We start from the raw sequence: 6,031 nt of genomic DNA, 5'->3' as shown, positions 1-6,031 counted from the left end.
TAATTTTCTTTGTTCTAATCCCCCTTACACTAATGGACAATTTAGCATGGCCAATCCATCTAACCTGCACCTTTGGACTGAGAGGGGAAACTGGAGCACCCAGAGGAAGCCCGCGCAGACACAGGGAGAATGTGCAAACTCCTGCAGACATTGACCCAAGCCGAGAATTGAACCCGGGACCCTGGTGCTGTGAGGCAGTAGTGCTAACCACTGTGCCACCATGCTGGCCCTAGTCAACCCAGGCAGTGAGAGGAATACTAATTTGTTTAATCTGCAGAAGTATATCTCTTTACTACAGACAACCTGGCCACAACTTGGTCTGGAAACTCAGATTTCCAGCATCCATTCACCTTGAAAGAACGATGAGAAAGGATTTCATTCAGGCCTGCAATGATTTCATTTTAGAGGATTAATATGAATGCATGATTTGTTTTCTTGTTATTGCATTAATAATCTAAGTGCAAGCATTGTCTGTAAAACTCATTTTCTTGTGTATGTGTGTTTGTGAGAGTGTGTTTTGTTGCGTTTACTTTCCAGGTGTGTTAGTAAATGTTTATCTTTTATTATTGTTTAAATTTACCAGAAAGCCTCTTTTGCAACTATCCTTTAAATTCACAACACTAAAAGCATTTCAAATGCTCCCTCTAAAAATATACATCTTGTTGCAGACAACCGAGAAATGAGGGTAAAGGGGAAGCATTAATCCCCCACCTCGCCCTGTCTGTACCAGAAGAGAGAAAGAGAGTTAATTTTTCAGGTCAATAATCTTTCTTCAAGCTCTTTCTTCAAGAGCTTTATCGCCACAGATTCTACTAGCTTTGCTAGTAGTATTTCCAGCATTTTCTGTTTTTATGTTAGAATTCTACATCCTGAGCATTTTGCTTTTGTAAGGAGAAAATACTGTTTTTTGTTCACAATCGTTGTTATAGGTCTTTAATATCACACAGGGAGGGGAAGTATTTCCAATTTGGACAATGAACCAACTCTCACAGAAAGCACCCATTTTCAATGAACCCAAGAAATTATTTCTCACCCAGTGGGACATTGAAAAAGAAGGTCCAACGTAGCCAACTTTTACCTCGGGCGTGAACAGGCAGACATCAAAGAACAAAGAAAATTACAGCACAGGAACAGGCCCTTCGGCCCTCCAAACCTGCACCGACCATGCTGCCTGACTGAAGTAAAACCCCCTCCCCTTCCGGGGACTCTATCACTCTATTCCCATCCTATTCATGTATTTGTCCAGACTTAAAACTCACTATCGTATCTGCTTCTACTACCTCCCCCGGCAGTGGGTTCCAGGCACCCACCACCCTCTGTGTAAAAAAAAAACTTGCTTCGTACATCATCTTTAAACCTTGCCCCTTGCACCTTAACCTAAGCACCCTAGTAATTGACTCTGGGAAGAAGCTTCTGTCTATCCACTCTGTCCATGCCCCTCATAATCTTGTAGACTTCTATCAAGTCGCCCCTCAACCTCTGTCGTTCCAGTGAGAACAAACCAAATTTCTCCAACCTCTCATCATAGTTAATGCCCTACATGCCAGGCAACATCCTGGAAAATCTTTTCTGTACCCTCTCCAAAGCCTCCACATCCTTCTGGTAATGTAGCCACCAGAATTGAACACTATATTCCAAGGGCAGCCTAGCTAAGGTTCTATAAAGCTGCAACATGACTTGACAATTTTTTAACTGAATGCCCCAGCCGTATGCATTCTTGACTACCTTCTCCGCCTGCATTGCCACTTTCAGTGACCTGTGTACCTGTACACCCAGATCCCTCTGCCTATCAATGCTCTTAAGGGTTCTGCCATTTACTGTATGTATTCTATCTTTATTAGAACATAGAAAACATACAGCACAAACAGGCCCTTCGGCCCACAAGTTGCGCCGGTCCCTACCTATCTAGGCTTATATAGGCTTACCTATAACCCTCAATCCTATTAAGTCCCATGTACTCATCCAGAAGTCTCTTAAAAGACCCTATCGAGTTTGCCTCCACCACCACTGACGGCAGCCGATTCCACTCACCCACCACCCTCTGAGTGAAAAACTTACCTCTGACATCTCCTCTGTACCTACTCCCAGCACCTTAAACCTGTGTCCTCTCGTAGCAGCCATTTCAGCCCTGGGAAAAGCCCCCGAGAATCCACCCGATCTATACCTCTCAACATCTTGTACACCTCTATCAGGTCACCTCTCATCCTTAGTCATCCAAGGAGAAAAGACCGAGCTCCCTCAACCTATCCTCATAAGGCATGCCAACCAATCCAGGCAACATCCTTGTAAATCTTCTCTGCACCCTTTCAATCATTTTCACATCCCTCCTGTAATGAGGTGACCAGAACTGAGCACAGTACTCCAAGTGGGGTCTGATGAGGGTCTTATAAAGCTGCATCATTATCTCCTGACTCCTAAACTCAATCCCTCGATTGATGAAGGTCAGCACACCATACGCCTTCTTAATCACCTCCTCTACCTGCGAGGCCGATTTAAGAGTCCTATGAACCCGGACCCCAAGGTCTTTCTGATCCTCTACACTGCTAAGAGTCTTACCCTTGATATTATACTCCTTCATCCCATTTGACCTGCCAAAATGTACCACTACACATTTATCCGGGTTGAAGTCCATCTGCCACTTCTCCGCCCAGTCTTGCATCCTATCTATGTCACGCTGCTGCTTCTGACATTCCTCCAAACTATCCACAACACCACCAACCTTCGTGTCGTCGGCAAACTTACCAACCCATCCCTCCACTTCCTCATCCAGGTCATTTATGAAAATGACAAACAGCAAGAGTTCCAGAACAGATCCCTGGGGCACTCCACTGGTGACTGACCTCCATTCAGAAAAATTAGACCTTCCAAAATGCATTACTTCATATTTGTCCGGAACATCAGATGGATTCCTATCACTAACCTTCCATAATTGCCATTCTGAGACTCTGGCCTCATTCATTGGTACAGTAAGAAGTCTCACAACACCAGGTTAAAGTCCAACAGGTTTATTTGGTAGCAAATACCATAAGCTTTCGGAGCACTGCTCCTTTGTCAGATGGAGTGGATATCTGCTCTCAAACAGTGCACAGACACAGAAATCAAGTTACAGAATACTAATTAGAATGCGAATCTCTAAAGCCAGCCAGGTCTTAAAGGTACAGACAATGTGGGTGGAGGGAGCATTCAACACAGGTTAAAGAGATGTGTATTGTCTCCAGACAGAACAGCTAGTGAGATTCTACAAGCCCAGGAGGCAAGCTGTGGGAGTTACTGATAATGTGACATAAATCCAACATCCTGGTTTAGGCCGTCCTCATGTGTGCGGAACTTGGCTATCAGTTTCTGCTCAGCGACTCTGCACTGTCGTGTGTCGTGAAGGCCGCCTTGGAGAACGCTTACCTGAAGATCCAAGGCTGAATGCCCGTGACTGCTGAAGTGCTCCCCCACAGGAAGAGAACAGTCTTGCCTGGTGATTGTCGAGCGGTGTTCATTCATCCGTTGTCGTAGCGTCTGCATGGTTTCCCCAATGTACCGTGCCTCGGGACATCCTTTCCTGTAGCGTATCAGGGTAGACAACGTTGGCCGAGTTGCAAGAGTATGTACCGTGTACCTGGTAGATGGTGTTCTCACGTGAGATGATGGCATCCGTGTCGATGATCCGGCACGTCTTGCAGAGGTTGCTGTGGCAGGGTTGTGTGGTATCGTGGTCACTGTTCTCCTGAAGGCTGGGTAGTTTGCTGCGGACAATGGTCTGTTTGAGGTTGCGTGGTTGTTTGAAGGCAAGAAGTGGGGGTGTGGGGATGGCCTTGGCAAGATGTTCGTCTTCATCAATGACATGTTGAAGGCTCCGGAGGAGATGCCGTAGCTTCTCCCCTCCGGGGAAGTACTGGACGACGAAGGGTACTCTGTCCACCGTGTCCCGTGTTTGTCTTCTGAGGAGGTCGGTGCGGTTTTTTGCTGTGGCGCATCGGAACTGTTGATCGATGAGTCGAGCGCCATATCCTGTTCTTATGGGGGCATCTTTCAGCGTCTGGAGGTGTCTGTTGCGATCCTCCTCATCCGAGCAGATCCTGTGTATTCGGAGGGCTTGTCCGTAGGGGATGGCTTCTTTTACGGCTCATGGAGAAAGAGTAAAAATAATTAATATTGATTCATTCAAATGTAAAATTGATTTATTTCACAAAGTAATATTCTGGGATAAATTATGTGAGTAATTTGAGGCCTAACATGTGCAGAATATATGGGACAAACTGTCAAAGAAGTGACCCTGGACTTAGTTCTTTCTCATGGTCTGTTTGCCTGTTGTCCATGGTGTATTTTTCACCTCTTATCTGAGTCTGTTGTAGACCAAATGATAGAGATTGATAGACCTGATGAGCCAACAATTCTATCTTTGGTGTATTGTGCAATTATTAGGATGGTCTAAGGTGAACTATGATCTTTTTTCATCTAGCATTTCCAATATTCTTCTGATGGTGGACCGAGTTAACAGATGAGACTAGAATTGGTTTGCATCAGTAAGCAGCTTTATTTCATAGCAAGGTGAATGGCATAGCAACAGGCATGATCTGATACATTTCGTTTAACTGGCTAAAGCTATCAATACAGAATGATGTAAAAAATTAACATTCAATACTACCACAGCAGGACATGGACAGCCAGCTGCAGATCGCTATTTGTGGGTGAACAGGAACTTTACTGGCTGCAATACTGAGCTGGCTGGCATAGCTTGGTAAAGAGATATGGGGTGGCAACGGAGATGGTGCTGTGGGATCACCCTGTGGGGGCCTCAGATGGGAAGGCAAATGGCAAGGGAATTTTTTTGGTGGCGCAGTACTCCTGTTCCCTGCCTCATGCTCATCGTAAAATAATTAGATATTGCTTGAACAGTTTGCTGAGAGGACTCCAGCTGCTATAAGGCCACTCCATGCCTAGTAAGACTGGGTGAAGCTTGCAGCACACAGGCACCTTCCATTTGTACTTCAGAATAGCAATTGGAGTACTGTGTATGTAATAGGACCTCGAATATCATGGCATTCCTCCTGAAACAGGTAGGCTCTACTAACCAAGGTAGTGATAGATAGAGTGCCAGTACAAACGAGATAGTAAATGACCTGATGCCATTCAGAGATGCTACTAGATTCATAGAATTCCTACAGTGCAGAAGGAAGCCATTTGGCTCATCAAGTATGCACTGATCACACTCCCACCCAGGCCCGATCCCCATAACCCCACAAATTTACCCTCCTATTCCCCCTGACACTCACTTTCTACATCCCAGGCCCAGGCTTCCTAAGAATAGTGATGGGTATAATTCAGGCCATGCGAGATGTATTAGGCAGTCTGTCAGCAAGCTTGAGCATGCTGGATCAGAGGATGGAGAAGTCCACTTCCATCTTTTGCATTTTGTGGAGAACACGGAGAACATTCTGTACATCATGGAGCAAGTGGTCAGCTCGATGAGCATGATTAAGCAGATCCTTCTCTAAATTAATATTTTAATACTTCTGGTGCATGCTTTAGATGTCTCGAGAGGAAGCTTCAATTATGGTCTTGGGTGACTGTCTGTGTGGAGTTTGCACATTCTCCCCGTGTCTACGTATGTTTTCTCCGGGTGCTCTGGTTTCCTCCCACACTCCAAAGATGTGCAGGTTAGATGGACTGGCCATGCTAAATTGCCCTTCAGTGTCCCAAGATGTGTAGGTTAGCGGGGTAACTACTTGTGGTTACTGGGAACAAGTCTGGGTGGGATTGCCCCTTAGTGCCAAGCGGATTACGTGGGGTTACAAGGATAGGGCCTGGATGGGATTCTTGTCAGTGCAGACTTGATGGGCCGAATGGCCTCCTGCACTCTGGGGATTCTATAAGTTTATTCCAATAGGCTGGGCATAAGATGTTTGTCTCCAGATGAATGCATGCAGCTGGCCACCACAATGGGCACTAGGAGATCCATTGTATGTGTAATGCTGACATAGAGTTATCAACTTCCTAAAGGGACCCTTGTAGCTGTCTCAATTTAATAATTAGTTCC

The sequence above is a fragment of the Mustelus asterias genome, chromosome 6, assembly GCF_964213995.1.
Source record: "Mustelus asterias chromosome 6, sMusAst1.hap1.1, whole genome shotgun sequence".
NCBI lineage: Eukaryota > Metazoa > Chordata > Chondrichthyes > Carcharhiniformes > Triakidae > Mustelus > Mustelus asterias.
Note: the sequence above shows the minus strand (reverse complement) of the source record.